This window comes from Podarcis melisellensis (assembly GCF_964234715.1).
Source record: "Podarcis melisellensis genome assembly, chromosome: 15".
NCBI lineage: Eukaryota > Metazoa > Chordata > Lepidosauria > Squamata > Lacertidae > Podarcis > Podarcis melisellensis.
In genome coordinates this window covers 574,634-597,876 of record NC_138532.1, presented here as the reverse complement: position 1 = coordinate 597,876, position 23,243 = coordinate 574,634, and the positions used below count along the sequence as shown (strand labels likewise).

The following is a 23,243-nucleotide window of genomic DNA, read 5'->3' as shown; positions in this document are numbered from 1 at the left end:
TAACGCAGCCATCCTACGAAGCAGAATATTGGGAGATTCAAGACAAACAAAAGAAAGAACTTCTATGCACCATGCATAGTTGAACTATGTAAATTGCTCTTATGGAATATGGTGATAGTTACCACCTTGGAAGTCTGTAAAAGAACTAGACCAATTCCTGGAGGATAAGGCTGTCTGTGGCCACTGGTCAGGATATGACCCTGTTCTCCCTCCCCTGTGAGATGCCTTTGAATGCCATGTCTGCCAAAGAGGGGGAGAGAGCTCTTGGCTGCCATGGCCTGATCCAGGCTCTTTTTAATACCGCACCAAGCAAGCTAAACACAGCTGACCAGCTATCACTTGTTGCTGGTTGTAACACTTCCTCCTGCCCCCTGCCTCCCCCGTCCCATTGTAGCACCCTGCTTGTGGTTAACGCTTAGCTGGAATGAAATATTCAACGCAGCAATAGAGAAATTAAAATAATAATTTATTTGTCAGACAAATAAATGATAGGCACAGTGGTATATGGTTACCAAAGCTCTGCCCCCTCCAGCCCTGATGGCCAGCACTTATATTTCCTCAACCCAGCCCCCTTGCTCCTCCTTTGGCTGCCTCTGTCCAATCACCCTGGTTGAAATTCCTATTGGCTGTTTGCTAGAACCAATCATAAAAGATACACCCATTTCCTATTACCTTTTATGGGAGACAGAGAGCTATATTTTCTTCTATTTATAAATGGCAAACAAGTAGCCATTAACCTCGACAAGGCACCTTAATTACCAGATCACCTTTTGCCCCTGTTGCCCCTGCATTCCAAAACAAATGGCTAAAACAAATGGCTCGTGGTATTAGATTCTATCTAAACAGAGATCTTGGGTTCACATTCTCACACACCATCAATGAAATAAGAATCTAACATAAGAATCTAACTGTCAGAGCTGCCCGAGGTCCCAGCTCACAAAGGACCAACGCCAGTGCGTTACTATTTACAAAAGTCTTTATTGAAGTTCAGTTTCGATTTCAAGGCTGCGGCGCGCAGCTCTACGTCTCAAACTCTAGACCGCTGAAGCTCCGTCTGAATCTCCTCCCCCCAGACACCAGTTTAAGACTCTAGCCTTGCTCCACCTCTTCCTTTGCTCTTTCCTCCTCTGGGTCCGCCTGTCCGCTGGGGTTTCGCTCCTTCTACACTCTTCTGACGCTGAGTCCCCTGAGTCTTCCCCCTGCCTCCGGCGGGCTTTAGGACCTGGTTCCCAATCCGTGTTTCCTGCTGTGCCGTGCGCCTGCACATTTGAACTTGGCGCGCGCGCCCAGCCGACAACCTTCCTCCTAACCGTTACACTGCTCCTGTCACTGCTTCCCCCTTCGGGGAGGCTAGCTGAAACTGACTTCCCCTCCGTTCCCTCACTCTGCGATGGAGGCGTGGCCAGCTCTGACTCATCTTCTCTCCCTGCTGGGGGAGACGCTGGCCCTGATCCATGGGACCCTTCCCCCCCCCCACTACGCTCTGGTGGGGAAGCTGGTCCTGATCTCCAGCTGCTGCTTTGGGAGTCCCCGCTGGCCTCTTGTTTCTGGTGCGTCCCCCCTGGCACTCCCCTTGCCCTGGCCATCGGCGCCCCCTTCTGGGAATCTTCTGATTCGCTGGAGAAGCTCATGGAATCTCTCGGGTCACTGTCATACTCCCCTACGCTTCCCTCAGATTCTTCCCCTTCGCTCTCCATTCCCTCTCTCCCCTGTGCCTCTGCTCCTGAGCCCCTGACACTAACATTTCTTACTTTCTAAATCCTTTGCCTAATTACATTAAGCTTTTTAGAAGAAAAGGCCTTTGCAAAGTAAAAGGAACTCAGTAAAAAAACAGCTTTAAAAAAGCCTCTTCAAATTACACCCTCCTTTCCCAGCCAGCTGCTTTTCCCATTAGCTCTCCCCAAAATTTATTGCCTTAAACCTTAGGAAAATATGGCTAGGGTCTGATGGGAGGCACATGGCATTATTTTCTGTTAAACAATAAATCTTACTATTTACCAACTCTTAATTAGTGTTTTTGCAGCTTGATTGTATTCTGTAATATGTAGGGTCAGTGTAACATTTGCTCCCAGCCTGTAATTCCCTTTTATGACTTTGAGAAACTTGTCTCCTGCTACTGCTATAAATCAGGGGGGCCCTTGTCCAGGAGAGCAGAAAGATAATCTATATGAAGCTGGCACAGCCTTCAAAATGGGAAGACTTCTTGAATCTCATTTCTTGCCATAACTAGCTGGATACCTTGAAGTGAGTCCCACTCTCCCAAACCCATGTGTCTCTCCTCACTAGAGGGGATAAGAATACCGACTTGCCTTGCAAAGTTGTTGTGAGAAGGCTGGAAAGTGCTGAGTTTGTGCTTCGTTTTATTCCGTCCTGAATCCATAGATGGGAGAAGCTTATGCCAGAGAGAGAGAGAAGGAGAGGGGCAGAGGGGGAAGGAGGGAGGGAGAAAAATCTCCCAGGTCAGACCGGGAGGTTGGACTTGTCTTCTCAGCTGATCCCAAGGGCTACAGTCAGCGACTAGTCGACTACAAGAAGCATCATCTTGGCCACAATTTAATCACCCAAAGGTTGTGGTACTTGTGGCAGGGCCTGCACATCTAGGACTGGCCCCTTCAGCCACCTGAAGGAAAGGCAGTCTGGTGTAATACCCCAAGTTGCTGACAGGCAAAGGCTACAAACCTGTCCTCTTCCGAGGATTGTCTTATCTCCAGGCTGTTCCATGATTTGAATATTCCTCTGTATGAAAAACCCCCAACCCACTTCCTTTGGAAAATTAATGTTGTGGGGAGAATGGGGAAGATTTTTTAAAAATTGTTTTATTTATTTACAACATTTATTTCCCACCTTTCTCCAGGGAGCTTAAGGCAGTGCATGGTTCTCCCCCTCTGTTTTTCCTTCACAGAACCCCTGTGAGGTAGGTTAGACTGAGCATGACTCAAGGTGAACTTCATGGCTAGTGGTTTCCTGGGGCTGTGGTCCCTTTGAGACGGGTGGGTCAGAAGGCAGGGAGGCCAACAGTAGGTGGCGCCAGAGCCAACCATAGGGAGAGCTAAGCTGCTCTAGTTTCATTCCAATGCTCTCCCTGCTGTGTTCTACAAGGGCAAAGCTGAGACTCCCTTTTCTTGCAGTGAACCTTTTCCTGCATTCTGAAGTGACAGAGACTAGAAACAGGTTTAGCATACCAGTGCAAATTTGGTTGGGCTTGAGTTCCTTCAGCTCTCTGAGCCCATCGCAAGTGCCTTCTGCTTCAATTTCTGAATGCCTGGTGAAAGACCCTTTACTCTTCCATCAGGTTTTTGCAGGAAATTAAGAATACCTTTCCCCATAATTGTTAGCTGATTTCTGATTTAAACTTTTTTATATGGGCTTCATGGTATTCTTTTGTGTACGGTTGTTGTTAACCACTCTGATTTTTTTATAAATAGCAGTATATGTGTATATATATGTAAGTAAGTAAAAGAGACACTATCAGACTTAAAAGACATTTTCCAATAGCACTGAGGAAAGTACAGAGTGAGGCTGGGGGGGCATTTGTCTTGGAGGAATCCTGAGGGCCAGAAAGGGAACCTTGGAGGGCCACATAGAGCCCTGAGCTTTGGTGCCCCACCCCTCATGTACATAGGGACCAGCAGCAGGAATGTGTGAATGGGTCCCATGCAAACGTGCTGATTTTCAAGCGGGACTATAGCTTGTTGGTAGAGCTTTATGTGTCAAAGGTCCCAGCTTCCATCCCTAAGATCTCCTCCGCCTATAGTTCACACCTACAACATACGTTCAAAGCACATGACTGAACCCCAAAGAATCATGGGAACTGTAGTTTGCAAAAGGTTCCAGGAATTGTAGTACTGTGACGGTAAACTTCAGTTCTCAGGATTCTTTGGTAGCAGTCCTGTTCTTTGAATGGATGCTGCGGATGTGACTTAAGAGTGGTGGTTGGTAAAGTCTGCATAGTGCCCTTCAGATTTTGTGGGCTACAGTTCCCATCGGTCCCATGCAGTGTGGACAATAACTATGAATGTTGGGAGTTGTAGAGGCATTTCAGGATATGGTGCATTTGTTTCCCAACTTTCCCCCCTCTGTCTTCAATATGCAAAGTGAAAAAATGGTCCCACAACAAGCATGACAAATCATTTACTGCAACCAGTTTACACAATATATGGTTCCTCCTTTTTACAAAATGTCAAGCTCTGTAGTCACTTTCGCTATGAACTCAGAAAGCCTATCCACTGTGAATGGCTGGGGCACCAGGGGGCTTGCCTTTTAGGTAAGATGTTATTACTGGCAGTTCCTGTAGCAGGAGTCTTCAAGGGAATGAATGGGAGGCTTCAGCTGGGAGCCTGGTGGTCTCCTGCCTTTAGCAGTTTGGGCCCCTGTTTGCCAGTCCTCCACTCAAGACCCAAGTTCCAATGGGGAAGTGACCTTCCTCTTGTCAGGCTTGTGCATGGTGGCCCTGGACCTGCCTTCAGACAGTAGGTGCGGATCACATGAGCTTTGGATCCAGATTCTGCAGCAACACATGTAATTGCAAATCTGCAACCAGAACCGAATCTAGAAATGGAGGATGTGTTTGCATATATCTGCTTATTTCATGTGACTTCCAGGATGGAATATATTACAGCTGCTTTTAATTGTACAAGAGCTGAGGAAATGGAAGAGAGAAGGGTCTGAAAATGTTTGCAGTCAGAAGTCAGGAAATATTGCCTCCTTGTAATCAATCCCCACCAGTTCTCTTGTCTTGTGAACCCTTTTGTTTTAAGAGGGAGGGTACAAATCCAGTAAATTAAACAAAATGAATGGAATTGCCACTATCAATTTAGCTAGAAGTTACTACCTCTAGGTCTTCTGGCAGCCAGACTTTATACAGGGCACTGCATGTTCTGCAGCTCAATGATCAGGAATGTAGTTTGTTATTGTACAAAAAATTAGCATATTGAGAATCTAATCTTTCAGTACAAGTTTGTAGCCCTCCAGGCAGTGAAAGTGTGTTAGCAATGCATGACCTGGCAAAGCGTGCGGGGGTGGGGTGGGGAGTCAAGGTGCCTCTGTAGGTCCCTGACTGGCACACACAAAACCACACCTAATCCTTATGCAAAATAAAAGGATGTATGCAAATTCTCTTAATTTGCATAACACACATTGGTTGTAGAATTGAACTCTTAAGGCAGAATTTTAATTTAATTTATTTAATTTAATTTAAAACAAACACGGTGCTGACAAAATTCCTTTGGGAGTCTGCCACAGTCAGTGTCTCTGGTTGACTGAATCATGTCTTCAGTTGGCCCCTTAGTAAGCCAGGTGGCAAAATAAAATTGGAAACGGCAAATCTTGCAGCGTGAAGACAGTCTTATGGTGTTAAAAACAGAAGCCTGCTTTTGTGTCTGGAGAGATTACGCAAATCACTTGAATTCTCTCGGGTCCAAAATTTGGGTAGTCGGCAGCAGGGTGAGAAGTCTGTCTGCTCCTTCCTTATTAGCCTCAGCGTTTCTCCCCATCTATTCTGGTCTGTCCTCGGGGAAGGTGTGCTGAGAGGCGGTACCACGTGCTCTAGAAGGGCTTGTTCTTTTTCCTCTGGTGGGATGGAGCTTTGTCTATAAGGGGCAGTCTATGGTTTTGTTGCCTGCAGTGAAGTTGTAGCATCTCAGGAGGACTGTGCCCTGTTCTGTTTTGGAACTCATAGTCCAGCTTTAAGGCAGAAGGCTGCAGGTCGGGACCAGACCAGCCAAGGTCTGTGTACACTTGTGGAGCAGGATGTCAGCTGAAGTATGAACTCAGGTTCTCTGCAGTCACTGGCTTGAGCTGGAAGCTGAAATGCAGCAAGCAGAAGGAGACCAAGCATTGTTGGTCAGGCAGACAGTGGAATTCCTAATATTTAAGCTGAGGGTATCCAAAGGCTTCACTCTGCCCACAGTCACACATACAGGTAAGCCAAAAACCTTATCTCAATAAAGCATAGTGTCCATCCTATCTGGCACAAGCAGCTAAACAAACCAGAAAGGAAGGTGGGTGCCCCCTTCATAACTCAGTTCCTGGAGGGCAAAAGGGTTGGTCTGCAGTGGCATCCTTGTGCACCTGCCAATGACCTCCTGCGGTGAGTGCTGCTGCTCTGGGCCACTTCTCTAGCCTTTCTTTGAGCCCCAGGCAAATGCCTGCAGTGCACTGCCGGTCACTCTGGGCATGATGGGCCTTTACAGTGGCTTTTGCCAGGCACTCATCAAAAGAGTGCTGCTGCTCTTACTCCTTTGCAAGGCCTGCCTGCCCTCTTCCTGCCTGTGGAACAGAGGAGGCTGCCTTATGCCAAGGAAGATCATGGATCCATCTAGCTCAACATTGTCTGCACCAACAGGCAGTGGCTCTCCAGGGTTTCAGATAGGGGACATTCTCACCCCACCCCCCGCAGATGCCAGGGATTGAACCTGGGACCTTCTGCATGCCAAGCAGATGTTCTGCCACTGAACTATGGGAGGGATGGAACCACTTGCCACCAGCAGGGTTCAGCATTGGAAAACCCCATGTTAGGGACCCCCTCAAACCTGGAGCAAGCCCTGGTTAGCTCCCCTCTACATGTGGCATGATCTCGATCCTACCCCTGCCCCTTTGCATCTGCTGTTTTTTTACAGACTCACACACACTGAGATGCAAGATACACAGTGCGTAATGTATCCCTTAGACCAGATCTTGGCCTCCACTCCCAAGCCTGTAGTTCAAGACCTTGCATTCCTGATGCTCAGTGCTCCCAAGGCAAGGCCTGTGCTCCTCTGCACTTGTGTGCAGCGTCTTGTTCAGTGGGTTCTCTTTCCACAGTGTGACACAATGGCTGTGGTAATGAAGAGGTGCTGACAAGCTCTAATGGGGCCAGGGTGCTGCTGCTGCTGCAGTGCTAAGGCTCCTTCCTTTCTGGACTTTGCTGAGAGAGATGGAAGAAAACCGTTCACGCTTAACCAAGCTCCTCCTGTCCAGGAAAAGGCGGTGCTACCTCAGGTGGTGCTCAGAGATCTGGTGAGCCGAGGAGCTAACAGTTGCACCCAAAGCCTTTGTGTGCATTCCAGAATGCAATGTGCTGGAGTTTAATTTTGGCCAAAGAAATTAAGACTGTGGTGAACTAAAACATGCAGGCTAATTGCCTCCTGGTGCCCTATGTACAACCTCTGGAGGATTTGTCGTGCCTGTGATAACATGCCTGGGTTGTGCAAGTTTTCTGGAATGGCATTGCGTCCGTAGACCTAAGACTCCGGTCATGGAGGGGCTGCAGTGAGGACTGCAGCGCCCATTGGGCAGGGCTGGACTCACTGGAGCGAACTCCTGGGGAAGTGCTGGGGGGGGCACAACGACGCAGGTGTTTTGCTGTTGCCTCCCTGCTCCAAGTGTCCATGTGTTTTGAAATGTTCTTACGCAGTCAGTGGTGTTTTAAGTTTTAAGTTGGGGGGGGGGCGTTTGTTTGTTTTTTGCTGTGTTGGGGTGGGGTGGGTATTTGGTTGGGGCTCTGGATTGGTTTAGTTTTGGTATAATTGTATTTTTTATTCCCCCCTACTGTTTTATTGGCTATTGCATCATTTATACTTCGCTCTTAAGGGGAGAGGGTCAGGGCTGCCTGGGAGTGGGCCCCAGACAACAGAATGGCTGAGGCAGGTTCCACAAGGCGGAATGCACTGGTACACCTGATCTCAGGGATGACAGGCAGGAAGAGGGGTCCCACTAAGACCAGACCGTGGCATCGCCAAGGAGACAGGCTTAGTCGTTGTTTGAGGACTATCCCTGCCTTCGGGTCTGGTCTTGACTGGAATGATATTGGAATCAGCAAGGGAGACACACATGACCTGAAGGTGCTGCTGCGCAATGCCAGGTCAATGATTCATAAGACCACTGCCCTCCACGACCTGATTGTGGATGGAGGCTTGTGACAGAAACTTCGTTGGATGAAGCAGATGGGCCTGTCCTTGCCACTGCTTGTCTACCAGGTTTCTCTTACGCACAGCAACCCAGGTCATATGGGCGGGGGAGTGGGGGTTGCAGTGATTTTTAGGAAGTCATTAGTTTACACTGGGCGTCCTATTTGGAAGACCCAGTTTTCTGAGTGTATGTTCTGGAAGTTGGGCAATCAGGACAGTGCAGGATTCCTTTTGATGTACCGACCTCCCCGCTGCACCAAGGATTCCCTGCCCGAGCTGTTTCAAGTCATGGCAGATGGAGACACCTAGTTTGATTGTCCATGGGGATTTAAACATCCATGCTGACACGACCTCACAAGGGGCCACTTGGGACTTCGTGGAAAGCATGGCCTCCATGAGGCTGTCCCTGAATAAGCTTGGCCCAACTCACAGTCGCCTTAGACCTGGAGTTCACCTCTATAGATGTGGGTAATCTGACACTAAGTAAAAGTGAAACAAAAGAAGTGCCATGGTCGGATTACATCCTGGTGCAACTGGACTTCTCTGCGACCTTTCTTCTTCTTTTTTTAAATAAAATTTTTATTCAGATTTTCACAAATTCATATAAAACACATACAATGAAAAAACAAAACAGTAAGACAATATAGAAAAGAGAACACAAACATAAAACATATATAAATTCTAATTTTTTCTTTCTTATAACTTACTTTCCCGACTTCCTCATACCTCCCCTTTCTGTATTCTAATTTCTGAGAAAATTTTCAGCAAATTCTTCCCATACTTTTGGCTTAATTTTAATAGTATTTTATTTCTTTAAATTTACCCTTACCGCTATTAACCCCTTATTTTGTAATCCAGTGTCTTTCTAACATTCATTAATTTTGTAGTATTTCTTTAAATATTCTTTAAATTTTCTCCAGTCCTCTTCCGCCGTATCTCCTCTCTGGTCCCGGATTCTGCTCGTCATTTCCGCCAGTCCCATGTAGTCAATCACCTTCATCTGCCATTCTTCCACGGGTAGATCTTGCGTCTTCCAGTACTTTGCGATGAGTATTCTTGCAGCTGTTGTAGTGTACATAAAAAAAGTTCTATCCTTCTTTAACACCAATTGGCCCACGATGCCCAGAAGAAAGGCCTCTGGTTTCTTAGGAAAGGTGTACTTAAGTACCTTTTTCAGTTCATTATAGATCATTTCCCAGAAAACCTTAACCCTTGGGCACGTCCACCAAAGGTGAAAGAATGTACCTTCAGTCTCTTTACATTTCCAACATTTATTGTCAGGCAGATGGTAGATTTTTGCCAGCTTGACTGGAGTCATGTACCACCTATAGATCATTTTCATAATATTCTCTCTTAAGGCATAACACGCCGTAAATTTCATACCGGTGGTCCACAACCTTTCCCAGTCAGCAAACAAAATGTCATGACCAATGTCCTGTGCCCATTTAATCATTGCTGATTTAACCAATTCATCCTGTGTATTCCATTCCAACAGCAAATTGTACATTCTTGCTAAATTCTTAGTACTGGATTCTAACAGTTCAGTCTCTAATTTTGATTTTTCCACCTGGAAGCCAGCTTTTCTGTCCATTTTAAACACTTCCGTTATTTGATAGTAATGAAACCAGTCTCTCACTTTCCCCTTTAATTTCTCAAAACTTTGCAGTTTCAATTTGTCCCCCTCTTGTTCCAAAATTTCTCCATATCTCAGCCAATTGGCCTCCATATTAAGTTTTTTAGGAGCCTTTGCCTCCATTGATGACAACCACCTTGGAGTTTTACTTTCCAGCAAGTCTTTATATCTGATCCAGACATTATATAGTGCTTTCCTGACAATATGATTTTTAAAACCTTTATGAGCTTTAACCTTGTCGTACCATAAGTATGCATGCCATCCAAAAGCATTATTGAATCCTTCTAAGTCCAAAATGTCAGTGTTCTCAAGAAGTGGCCAATCTTTCAGCCAGCAGAAAGCTGCTGCTTCATAATAAAGTTTAAAGTCTGGCAGGGCAAATCCGCCCCTTTCTTTCGTGTCAGTTAATATCTTAAATTTTATTCTTGGCTTCTTGCCCTGCCAGACAAATTTAGATATATCTTTCTGCCACTTCTTGAAACAATCCATCTTGTCAAGTATTTGCAATGTTTGGAACAAAAATAACATTCTAGGCAACACATTCATCTTTATCACTGAAATTCGACCCAACAAGGAAAGCTTTAAATTTGACCAAATTTCTAAATCTTTTTTGATTTCACTCCAAACTTTCTCATAATTATCTTTAAATAGATTCAGGTTTTTCGATGTCATATTTATCCCCAAATATTTCACTTTCTTAACCACTGTTAACCCAGTCTCATTCTGAAACCTTTCCTTTTCAAATGATGTTAAGTTTTTCTCCAACACTTTCGTTTTAGATTTATTTAATTTGAAACCTGCTAGCTGACCAAACTCATAAATTAATTCCAAAACTCTTTTTGTACTAGATTCAGGCTCCTGCAATGTAAGTACTAGATCACCTGCAAATGCTCTCAGTTTGTACTGTTTCACTCCGACCTGCACCCCTTTCACCAACTGGTCCTTCCTTATCATATTCAACAAAACCTCCAGGACTGAAATAAAAAGTAGTGGAGAGATTGGGCACCCCTGACGAGTCCCTTTTTCTATCTTAAATTCTTCTGTAACAACATTATTTACAATAAGTTTCGCTTTTTGTTCAGAATAAATCGCACCTATACCATTTTCAAATCCTTGGCCTACCCCCATTCCCCGGAGATTCCTCATCATAAAACTCCAGGAAATATTGTCAAAGGCTTTCTCAGCGTCTACAAATATCAATACTGCTTTAGTATTAATATTAACTTCCAACTTTTCCAATATATCTATTATGTTCCTTACGTTATCTGATAAATGTCTTCTCGGGAGAAAGCCAGCCTGATCTCGGTGAATCTCCTCCATCAACACTGTTTTCAACCTTTTTGCTAGAATGTCTGCAAAAATTTTGTAATCCACATTTAGTAAAGAGATAGGGCGGTAGTTTTTGAGTTGAGTCTTTTCCATCTCTGTCTTCGGTATAAGTGTGATATATGCCTCTTTCCACGTGTCAGGTGCCTTTTTCCCCTCCATAATTTCATTACAAACTTCCTTCAAGGGTTGTATTAACCACTCTTTCAAGACCTTATAGTATCTGGAAGTAAGTCCGTCTGGTCCTGGAGATTTGCCCAATGTCATATTTTGAATGGCACCTTCTATCTCTTGCTCTGTTATTGTCTGATTCAGAATTCTTTTACTTTCTTATGAAATCCTTCTCAGTCCATTTTTTTCCAGAAACAACTCTATATCTGTATCTTTCTGAGGACCTTGTGTGTACAGTTGTCTGAAATATCTCTGGAAGCAGTCCCTAATTTCTGTTGGTTTGTAAATGTTCTTTCCTTCCATTTCTAAATGCGTAACCGTGTTCAATTTTTGTCTCTTCTTTATTTGCCAAGCTAGGACCTTCCCACATTTGTCTGCCGATTCGAAAGTCCTTTGTCTCATTTGCTTGATTTTCCATTCTATTTCTTGGTTCATCAGTTCCATATATTGTGTTTGATATAATTTAATTTCTCTCAAAATATCCTGTGATTTTGGTTTAGATCTTAGTTTCCTTTCTCCATCTTCTATTTTCTTCAAAAAAAATTCTTTCTTTTCGTTCTGGTTTCTCTTTTTAATTGCATTTTGTTGTATCAGGAATCCTCTCATTACTGCTTTACTTGCATCCCAGATTATTCTTTTTTCCACACTTTTTTCCACTTCTTTTTTCTTTTCTCTGCGACCTTTCTCTTCTGCAGGGAGGTGGGACGGATTTGGATGGTCTGTCCCCATCACTTAATTGATCCAAATGGATCCAAATGGTTTCCAGAGAGTGGTAGGGGATGTTTTATTCTATGTTGATGACCTTTCAGCTGATCCACCAAGCTTGTAACTTCATCAAAAAAAGAAATGAGATTTGTCTGGTGTGACTTGTTTTTGATAAACTCATGCTGGTCTTGGTAATCACAGCATCCTTTTCTAAGTGCTCACAGACCAACAGTTTAATTATCTGTGCTGGTATTATCATTATTGTCCTGATATTGATGTCAAGTTCACTGGTCGGCAGTTACCTAGGTTTTCTTTTCCCCCCTTTTTGAAGATGGGGGATAACATCTGCAGGGACCTCACCTGTTCTCCAAGAATTCTCAAAATCGTAGACAGAGGCTCTGAGATTACATCTGCAAGCTCATTTAGTACCCTTGGAAGCAGCTCATCAGGTCCTGGAGATTTGAATTCATTTAAAGTAGCTAGGTGTTCTCTTAGCACCTCTTTTCTGGTCTTGGGCTGCAGCTCCTTCCTAATATCATTTATTCTGTTATCGCCAGGTTGGGCATCACTTTCCTTTGGGGAGAAGACAGAGGCAAAGTATATTTGAGTAGTTCCGCCTTCTCTCTGTCACCCAATAGCATTTCTCCATCTTCTCCATGCAGAGGACCTAACACTTGCTTGTTCTTCCTCTTGCTTCAGACATAGCTGAAGGAACCTTTTAAAATTATTTTTAACCTCTCTTGTGAGGTTAAAAATAACTCATTCTGAGTTTTAGCCAGCCTGACTTTCCCCCTGCAACTGTTGGCTACTCGTCTATACTCCTCCTTTGTGATTTCCCCTTTCTTCCATTTCTTATACATGCCCCTCTTAACTCTCAGCTCATCTTTGAGTTCCTTATGCAGCCACACCAGTTTCCTTAGATGCCTCCCACTTTTCTTTCTTGTTGGTATTGTCTCCATTTGGGCCTTCAATATTTCTCCTTTTAGAAACTCCCTGCCATCTTGGACTCCCTTCTCTTCAAGTATTTCTGACCACGGGATCTCACCCAGTAGCTCCTTAAACCTTTTGAAATTGACCTTTTTAAAGTCCAGAGTGCATGTCCAACTACACTCAGCTTCCCCTTGCCTGTGTATCATGAAACCCAGGAGAACAGATCACTTCCTCCCAAGTTTCCAAGTACTTCCACTTTATTGATCAGTTGCTTCCTGTTGGTGAGGACAGGTCAAAGATAGATGATCCCCTTGTTGCTTCTTCCACCTTCTGGGAAATGAAATTGTCAGCAAGGCAATGGAGAAATTTGTTGGACCTTACATTCCTGGCAGAGTTTGAGTTCCAACAGATATCATGGAGATTGAAGATGGAGATGACTACTATATCTCTCCTTTTTGAATGTTTGGTAATCTGCTCTAGTAAGGCATCATCCAAGTCTCCAGTCTGGCTTAGAGGTCTATAGGTCTACTGTTGTTTCTCTCTCTTACTCTTTTTTAAATAATATTTTTATTGAATTTTACATTATTATTTTTTATCACAAGTACATCATAACAAATAATAACAAACTGATTTCCCTGCTCCGCCCCCTCCCTCGACTTCCCTCAACTTCCCTTTCAACTTCCCTTTTTGCATATGAACTTGTCCTGCTTACAATGTTGTTATTTAGTCGTTTAGTCATGTCCGACTCTTCGTGACCCCATGGACCAGAGCACGCCAGGCACTCCTGTCTTCCACTGCCTCCCACAGTTTGGTCAGACTCACAATACTATACTTCAGTATTATATCCTTCAGTATTATATCCTTAAATTAAATGTGATTATATTCTTATCATTTAAGCCTAATTTTTATAACTTCTATGTTTATATTATTAATTGTAAGTGTTTACTCAAACCCTGCTAGTGAGTCCATTTTTTTACATTGATTCCGTAGATGCAGCATAAATGGTTCCCAATCTTCTTTACAATCTCTATTTTCTTTGTCTCCGAGTCTTTCACTTAGCTTCGCCATTTCAGCATATTCCATCAGTTTTTCTTGCCATTGTTCTTTGGTTGGTATTTCATCACTTTTCCATCTTTGGGCTAGTAAAATTTTAGCCGCTGTTGTAGTATACATGAACAGTTTTTCCTTCTCTCTCTCTCTCTCTCTCTCTCTCTCTCTTTTATCATTCTTTTCAATTTGTTATAATCATTTCCCAATACTTTTAATTATTTTACAATTCCACCACAAATGAAAGAACATGTCTTCTTTTTCTTTACACTTCCAACACTTATTGGAGCCTGTTCTGTACATTTTTGCCATTTTAGCAGGTGTAATATACCTTTGATACATCATCTTCATATAATTCTCTCTTAACAATATACAATCGGTAAATTTTTAATTTACTTTCCATAGTTTTTCCCAGTCTTCCATTTGAATATTGTCCTAAATCTTGTGCCCACTTAATCATTACCCCTTTGACCTCTTCATCTTTGGTTTCCCATTCTAATAATATATTATATGCTTTCTTCAAAAGTTTAATATTATCATATATTATTTCTCTTTGAAATCTAGATATACTATAGCCAAATCCTTTATTATTATCTTCTTTAAAAACCTCATTTAATTGACGATGTTGTAACCAATCATAAACATACTCTCTTATCTCATCAAAATCCTTAAGCTTTAACTTTCCTTCTCTATCAACAGCTCTCTATATGTAGGCCATCTGCCTTCCATATTTATTCTTTTAACTGAAGTTGCTTCTGTTGGGGATACCCACCATGGCATTTTTTGTTCTAATAGTTCTTTATATTTTCCCATACTTTATGATTTCCTAATTATATGATTATGGAAGCCTTTATGTACCTTCCATTTATTATACCATAAATATGCATGCCATCCAAATCTGTTGTCATGTTCTTCCAGATCTAACAAATCTGTATTGTCTTGTTTTTATTTAATTTAAACCCTGCAACTTGCCCAAACTTCTGAATCTTTTCTAACACTATCGGAAGAGAATTTTTTGGATCTGTAATTACCAGGTCATTGGCATATGCTTTCAATTTATATTTTTTCCTACATTAATTCCTGTAATCCTTTCATCTGCCCTTATATTTCTCGTCAGGACTTCTAGAACCAAAATAAATAATAAAGGTGATAATGGACATCCTTGCCTTGTTCCTTTATGTATTTTACATTCATCTGTTACCACCTGATTGTTAAAACAAAAAAAATTCCTTCCAGTAGCACCTTAAAGACCAACTAAGTTAGTTCTTGGTATGAGCTTTCGTGTGCATGCACACTTCTTCACCTGATTGTTAATTAGTTTTGCTTTTTGATCTGAGTAAATAGCTTGAATTCCTTTTCTAAAATTATCTCCAAAATTCATTTCTTGTAATACATTTTTCATAAATTCCCAAGAGACATTATCAAATGCCTTCTCTGCATCTGTAAACATCAATGCTTCTTACTTTTCATTTTTCACTTCCAGGTATTCTATAACATCTATAGTATGTTATTCTTCATTTGTCTCCCTAGAAGAAATCCTGCCTGGTCATAATGTATATATTCATTCAGTACTATTTTCATTCTGTTGGCCATTATATATATTCATTCAGTACTATTTTCATTCTGTTGGCCATTATATTAGCAAATAATCATTATTTAATAGCGATATTGATCTATAATTTTTTATTGAAGTCAATTCTGCTCTTGTTTTGGAATTAATGTTATATATGCTTCCTTCCATCTCTCTGGGACTTTCCCTAATTTTAAAATCTCATTCATTACGTATATCCTGTAATGGTATAAAAAGTCGTTTGTTTAATTTCTTATAATATTTTGCTGATAGTCCATCTGGTCCTGGCGATTTTCCTGTCTTTGCTTGCTTGATCGCATCTAGTACGGTACTTCCTGAGCTGTGATCTGGGCATTTAAAATTATCAATTTATCTTCTTTAATTTTTGGTAAATTGTTGTTGTTTGTTGTTTAGTCATTTAGTCATGTCCGACTCTTCATGACCCCATGGACCAGAGCACACCAGGCACTCCTGTCTTCCACTGCCTCCCACAGTTTGGTCAAACTCACACTGGTAGTGTCTATAACACTGTCCAACCACCTCGTCCTCTGTCATCCCCTTCTTCTTGTGCCCTCCATCTTTCCGAACATCAGGGTCTTTTCCAGGGAGTCTTCTCTTCTCATGAGGTGGCCAAAGTATTAGAGCCTCAGCTTCAGGATCTGTCCTTCCAGTGAGCACTCAGGGCTGATTTCCTTCAGAATGGATAGGTTTGATCTTCTTGCAGTCCATGGGACTCTCAAGAATCTCCTCCAGCACTGATTCAACATTGATTCAAAAGCATCAATTCTTCGCCGATCAGCCTTCAGCCTTCTTTATGGTAAATTACTTACCTTCAAATATTCATCTATCTCTATCCCCTTTTCACATCCTTTCCTATATAAATCTGTAAAATGTTTAACAAATGTTTTCCTGATTTCTTTTAGATTATCTATTATTTTTTCATTTCATTTATGGTATTTTTCATTTATGGTATTTTCATATATGGTATTGTCAGGGAACTGCCATCTAAAGCGCCGGGGGCGCAAAGGCTCACTGAGGTTGAGAGAGGAGTAGCAGCGGAAGAGGGAACCAGTAGAGGGCGAGCAAGAACTCCAAGGGAAAGTGAGTCGGAGGGATGGCTCAGAGACGCTTCCAGCGAAAACAGTGGGGAGGTCTCAGGACCTCCTATAGGGACACCCACACCTCGCCGAAAACTGTCACGCCGAGAGGCCAGACGACGTGTTTCCGTTAAAGAGCTTTTATGTTGGAAACGATTCCGAAAGCAGCCACTTTCGGATTCTACTAGTGATTGACGCAGCCATGCTGGAGGGGCTCCGTCACAGGCAGAGGTTTGAAAACCTGATCAAACTCTGAGGGACTTGCATTTTACGCACAAGCAGCTCATCGTCCCATCACAGCAATCCGAAAGTCACCGAAAGCCAGCTTGTGCAGGGAGAAGCATCATGAGCAACCCAGCCGGAACCGGAGGAGCAGGAGCAGCTGGAGGGGGTCCAAGCCTGGAAGAAAGGTACAGGGCGTTGGAGATCCAGTTGGCGCTGCAAACGGCGAGGCTTGAGGAGAGGAGGGCTCAGGATGCAGAAAAGGGAAAGGAGAAAACCACCCCGCTCGCCAGAAAGGTGCCAGGATTGGTGCAGAAATTCGGGGGGGATCCCAGGAACTACCATGCCTTTAGAACAGAGATGCAATACGCTCTAAACTTGCAGTTTGATGACTTCCCCGACGAGGAATCGCGAGTGGCTTTTGTGATTGGCCATCTCGAATCCGGGGCGAAAGATTGGGTTAGACCCCTGATGGCAGCGAATAATGAGATCCTAAAGGACACGAGGAAGTTTTTTCGTGCCATGGACCTGATGTTTTCCAGCGATATTGAGCAGGGGGTGGTGCGAAGGCAGTTAATGGCTTGCCAGCAAGGAAGCAGATCTGTCCGTGAGTACTGGACTGAGTTTACTATGCTGATTCATAAATTGGGGTGGGACCTATCGGCGGAGCCCATCCAAATGCTTTTCGAAGAGGGGCTTTCTTCAACCGTCAAAGATGAGCTTTCCCGGGGGCCCAGGGCGGAGTCTATGGATCAGTTAACCAAATCTGCGCTGTGCATAGGAGCGCGCCAGGAGGCGAGGGCTTTGGAAAAGCGGGAAGGGAAAGGAGACCGTTGGAGGGAGTTCCGCATTCCAGACATTCCAGAGCCACCTTTCCCACCGGCAGAGCCGATGGAAGTTGGAACAGCGCGGGCGCGCGCAGTTTCAAATCCCAGTGAAGGGCGGAAGAAGGAGGGAAGGAGCGCCAAGAGATGTTATCTCTGCCAACAGCCAGGGCACTTTGCCAGAGTCTGCCCACAAAGAAAGGAATGGCAAGGGATGGCAGGAGCTGTTGGGGGAAAGGAAGAGGAAGGCAAGGAGCAAGTAAAAGCCAACGCCTGGCTGCCACCGTCGGGGCACAGCAGCCAGGCCAAAGAGCAGTGAAAGTGCCCATGCCGGAACCTCCCAGACCCGCTTTAGTGATAGAGGTGTTACTAGAACTGCCAAACGGACACCCACTAAAGATCAAGGCGCTTTTGGATTCAGGCAGCTCCTGTAATTTCATGAGTAAGGAGTTTGCAGCTGAGCACCAGATGCAGACCATCCCTTTAAGTAACCCCTTGCAGGTGACTACGATTGACGGCAGAGAGCTGTTGGGGGGAGAAGTTAGCCAACAGACTGTCCCGATGATAATGAGGGTGGCAAGGCACACCGAACAGATAGCGTTTAATGTGGCCATCCTGGGAGGAGCGCCCATCATTTTGGGGATGAGCTGGCTGGCGCTACACGATCCGCTAGTGGGCTGGCATCAGAGGGTGGTCTCCTTTGGGTCAGCGCATTGCCTAGAACACTGCAAGGAGGGGAAGGTTTCGGGAGGAGACAGAGTCACCCTAGCCGGGATGGAAGTAATGGACAAAGGGAAGGTGCCCCCGCAATACGCAGATCTGAGCAACGTATTCAGCGAAAGGGAAGCAGACAAACTGCCACCGCATAGACCCTTTGACTGTCAAATCAACCTACTCCCTGGGGCCCAACTCCCAGTAGGCAAGCTGTACGCCATGTCAGACAGGGAGATGCAGGAGCTGAGGGAGTTCATTGACAAAAACCTGAAGCGAGGTTTCATCAGAGAGTCCCGAGCGGTGGGGGGCAGCCCAGTGTTTTTTGTGGACAAAAAGAACACAGACAAACCGAGACTGGTGTGTGACTTTAGGGCCCTCAATGCAGTGTCGGAGCCCCTGGCTTTCCCTATGCCCCGAATTGATGACATTTTGACCAGAGTAAGGAAGGGAAAGATTTTTACAAAGCTGGACCTGCGGGGGGCGTACAATCTGATACGCATAAGGAAGGGAGATGAATGGAAGACCACCATGTTTACCCCTTTGGGAGCCTTTGAATACCTCGTTATGCCCTTCGGTCTACAAGGGGGCTCCGCGTGTTTTCAAGCTTTTATAAACCACGTTCTGGGACCTTTGCTCTACAAGAATTGTGTGGCCTTTTTAGACGACGTGTTGGTGTATTCGGAAGATGAGGAACAGCATGTGAGGGACGTTCGAGAAGTGTTGGGCAGGCTGCAAGCCAACCAGCTGTGGGTGAAACTGGAGAAGTGCCAGTTTCATACCAAGGAGGTGGAATTCCTGGGGTACCGCTTGTCAGACAAGGGATTGGCCATGGATCCAGGCAAGGTCCAAGCGGTACTGGAATGGAAGACACCGAAGACCAAGAAGGACGTGCAAAGATTCTTGGGGTTTGGGAACTTTTATCGGAAGTTCATCAAGAACTTTGCCCACTTGACGGCGCCCATCACCGACTGCCTCAGCAGCAAGAAGAAATTTGTTTGGACGGTAGAGGCGGATCGAGCCTTTGAAGAACTGAAAAGGGCTTTCGCCTCGGAAGAACAACTTCTGCATGTGGATTTACGAAAACCCATGAGAGTGGAAACCGATGCATCCGACCGGGCGGTAGGGGCGGTCCTTCTTCAACCGGGGAGGAGTGCGTCGGAGTGGAGACCGTGTGCCTTCTTCTCGCGGAAGCTGAATAAATCCGAGAGGAATTACACGGTGTATGACAGGGAACTACTTGCCATTCACGAAGCATTCCGGAGGTGGAGACATTTATTAATTGGGGCACAACACAAGGTGCAAGTGTGCACCGACCACAAGAATTTAGAGTATTGGAGAACAGCTCGAGTGCTCAACCAACGACAAGTGAGATGGGCACAGGAATTCTCCAAATTCAACTTTGAAATTTGTTATGTGCCAGGCCCAGAAAACGTCAGGGCGGACGCGCTCTCACGCAAACCAGAGTATTGGGAAGGGGAGGGGGTGATCGAAGAGAGACATGTCATCCCTGAGGACCGCTGGGTGTGTGGGGCGGCGCTGGTGGGGCAACGAGAACTGGTAGAGGAAACGGAAAATGATGAATATGCCCAGGATAAGCTCAGAGGTCTCAGGGGGGAGGGCGAGAGCCCCGGAGGTTTTGAGGAAAGAAATGGGGCATTGTATTACAAAGGGGCACTGTATATACCCGAAGGTGAATTGAGGGGGAGAGTACTCAAGCAGTTGCATGATAGCCCCACGGCGGGACATTTTGGACAACACAAGACCATGTGGTTGGTTACCAGGGAATTTTGGTGGCCTAAGGTGAGGGAAGATGTAAGGGAGTATGTAAGAGGGTGTGACCAATGTCAGCGAGCCAAAGGGGAAAGAAGGGCGCCGGCAGGGTTATTAGAACCATTACCCACACCAGAACGGCCTTGGGAAGCGATATCAATAGATTTTATGACGGATCTGCCAAAGTCCAAGGGGAAAACAGCCATCATGGTAGTAGTAGACCTGTTAACTAAGATGTGCCACTTTGTAGCATGCTCACATGCAGTCACAGCGGAAGAAACAGCGAAGTTGTTTGTAGAACACATCTTTAGGTTGCACGGGGCTCCCTTGAGGGTGATCTCAGATCGCGGCAAACAATTTACTTCCAGGTTCTGGAGGAAGCTCATGAGCTTGCTGCACGTGGAAGTCAATTTTTCAACTGCCCGGCACCCTGAAACCAACGGGCAGGCGGAAAGAGCAAATGGCATTCTTCAACAATATCTGAGGTGTTATGTCAATGACAGAGAGAACGATTGGGTCGAAAAGTTGGCGTTGGCAGAATTTGCCTACAATAATGCGGAGAATGTGTCCACAGGGATGAGTCCCTTTTTGGCAAATTACGGGTGTCACCCCAGGGCATTTCCAGGGGAAGGAGGGGAGAGATGGAGCGTCCCAGCGGCTGAACATTTTGTAGAAGAGATGGAAGCGATCCATCATCAGCTCCAGCTCAACTTAGAAAGGGCTAAGGCACAATATAAGAAGCAGGCAGACAAGAACAGAAGGGAAGGTGAAACCATAAGGGTGGGGGATCAAGTGTGGTTGTCAACCCAAGGGTTGCCGTTCAAAGGGGGTTGTAAGAAATTGAGGCCCAGAAGATTGGGACCCTTTGAGGTCATTCAGCAGGTCAACCCGGTAGCTTTCAAACTCCGATTACCCAACCACATGAAATTGCACCCAGTGTTCCACAGGTCGTTACTGTCACCATACAGGGGGGGACGTGAAGGGGAGTACGTCAGGGGACCAGCCTTGGAAGAGAGGGAACGCCGCAACCATGTAGCGGAAATCCTCGATTCCAGGTGGAAGGGAAATCAGGTGGAGTATTTGGTGGCGTGGGAAGGGGAACCGGAGTCAGAAAACACCTGGGTGAATGCAGAGGAAGTCAATGACGAGGTTTTAACAGAAACGTTCCACCAAAGGTTCCCGAGGAAACCTCAGCCGATAGCAAGGTTTAGGAGGGAGTATTTCGGCACCACCGATGAGGAAGAGGAAATGGAAGGGTTCGCGGAGTCGGAGTTGGAAGAGGGAGTGGACTCCGATGACGAAGATTACCGAGAGAGTAGGAACAGCAACAAGTGGAGGGAAGTGTTCGCGACGTCGGAAGACGGAGGTTCTTTCAGGGGTTTTACCTCCTCACCGCCAGTAGGGGAGGAGACGGGAGGGGGTGAAGGGGGCCCTGGAGGGGAGGTGGATGTCAGGGAACTGCCATCTAAAGCGCCGGGGGCGCAAAGGCTCACTGAGGTTGAGAGAGGAGTAGCAGCGGAAGAGGGAACCAGTAGAGGGCGAGCAAGAACTCCAAGGGAAAGTGAGTCGGAGGGATGGCTCAGAGACGCTTCCAGCGAAAACAGTGGGGAGGTCTCAGGACCTCCTATAGGGACACCCACACCTCGCCGGAAACTGTCACGCCGAGAGGCCAGACGACGTGTTTCCGTTAAAGAGCTTTTATGTTGGAAACGATTCCGAAAGCAGCCACTTTCGGATTCTACTAGTGATTGACGCAGCCATGCTGGAGGGGCTCCGTCACAGGCAGAGGTTTGAAAACCTGATCAAACTCTGAGGGACTTGCATTTTACGCACAAGCAGCTCATCGTCCCATCACAGGTATTTATGGTATTTTTTTGCTAATTTTTATTCATTTGCCATGCTAATAATTTCCCTGGTTTATTCACATGTTTAAAATATTTTTGTTTCATTCTTTTAACCTTCTACTTAATTTCATAACTGATGATCATTGAATATTGTGTTTGTGATAATTTTATTGCTTGCTTCATGGATTCTTTATTTGGTTTACTTATTAATTCTCTTTTCTGGCATCCCATACTGTCTGTACATTGGTCTCTTTATTAAGATTTAACTCAAAATAGTCTCCTAATACTTTTTCTGCTTTTTCTAAAAAGTTCTGATCATCTAATAAATCTTCACTTAGTCTCCATCTTAAGGTGGATTGATTTTCATTTTGCAATTCTAAAAATAAGGGATTGTGATCTGAAATTTTTCTTGGCCTGATTTCTATTTTCCTCACCTTTAATTCTAACTCTTTAGACATCCAGATCACATCTGTTCTTGCACTGCTTTCATGCACATGTGAATGGAAAGTGAATTCCCTATCTAATAGATGTTTGCTTCTCCAAGTATCTATCAAATTTAAATTATCTACCATTTCGGAAAAAGTTTTTGGGAGTCTGCTTTCTTTGGTGTCTTTCTTCCTAATTGTTCTATCCACATCCAATGACCAGACCCCATTCAGATCACCCATCAGTATAATTTTTTGATCTGCAAATTCCATTAAATCTGTTTCTAATTTCTTATAAAATTCTGTTTTTTTCTCATTAGGGGCATAAATTCCTATTAATAAGATTTTTTCACCATGCACTACAATCTGTACCACCATAACTCTTCCTTGATCAGCTTTAAACATTTGTTTGGGCTCAAATTTTGGTTTAATATTAAGGACCACTCCACATTTTTTTGGATTTATCTGCTGTTATGAATTCCATTCCTAATTTTTTATTAATTAGGACTCTTTTATATTTACTCGCAATATGTGTTTCTTGAAGACAAGTTACATCTAAATTTGGTTTTACAATTACATGTTGAATTTTGTTCCTTTTGCATTATTGTTTAAGCTGTTTACATTCCAACGCACAACCTTTAAATATGCCATTATGTTTTTACTGGTGTCTTTTTCTCTAAGTCTTATCTATGCTTTCCCCTTGTCTTCATTATTTATCTATCACCCCTCCTGTTGCTCCTACTACTGGTCCTTCCCCTGCTCCACCACCTGCTCCAAATGGTTCTGGTACATTATATGGATTGTCAAAGTCAAAATCTTTACCACATTTTTGCCAGAATTCCCAAGCTTGATCTTCATTTGCCAATCTGTAGTTCTTACTTTTGTATGTGAAGGAGAGTCCCTCTGGGAATTCCCGTCTGAATTTGTAATGGTTCTAGGGGTTGCTCGTGCGTAAATCGGCGCCGCACCTGGCTGGGTTGCCTGAGTGAACCCTTTCTGTCCGGACAGCCACTCGCCCGTGGCTGTCTCAATCGCTGGCAGAATCCGTCAGTGGGCGTTTCTTGAACTTCTTCCAGCAA

General features: G+C 44.5%; 1 protein-coding gene and 1 long non-coding RNA gene across 2 annotated transcripts in view; one reads left to right on the top strand and one right to left on the bottom strand.

The window, feature by feature from the left end:
* PLEKHA2 (pleckstrin homology domain containing A2) overlaps window positions 1-23,243 on the top strand; it is a 96,447-nt gene that overhangs the window by 8,968 nt on the left and 64,236 nt on the right. The gene's annotated exons all lie outside the window — the stretch shown is intronic.
* Window positions 1,474-23,243, bottom strand: part of LOC309358312 — a 367,127-nt gene continuing 345,357 nt past the window's right edge. The window contains exons 2-3 of the long non-coding RNA XR_014163442.1: window positions 1,569-1,737; window positions 1,474-1,538 (exon numbers count right to left, since the gene is read on the bottom strand). This is a non-coding gene — a long non-coding RNA (uncharacterized lncRNA). The remainder of the gene's footprint in view (window positions 1,539-1,568; window positions 1,738-23,243) is intronic.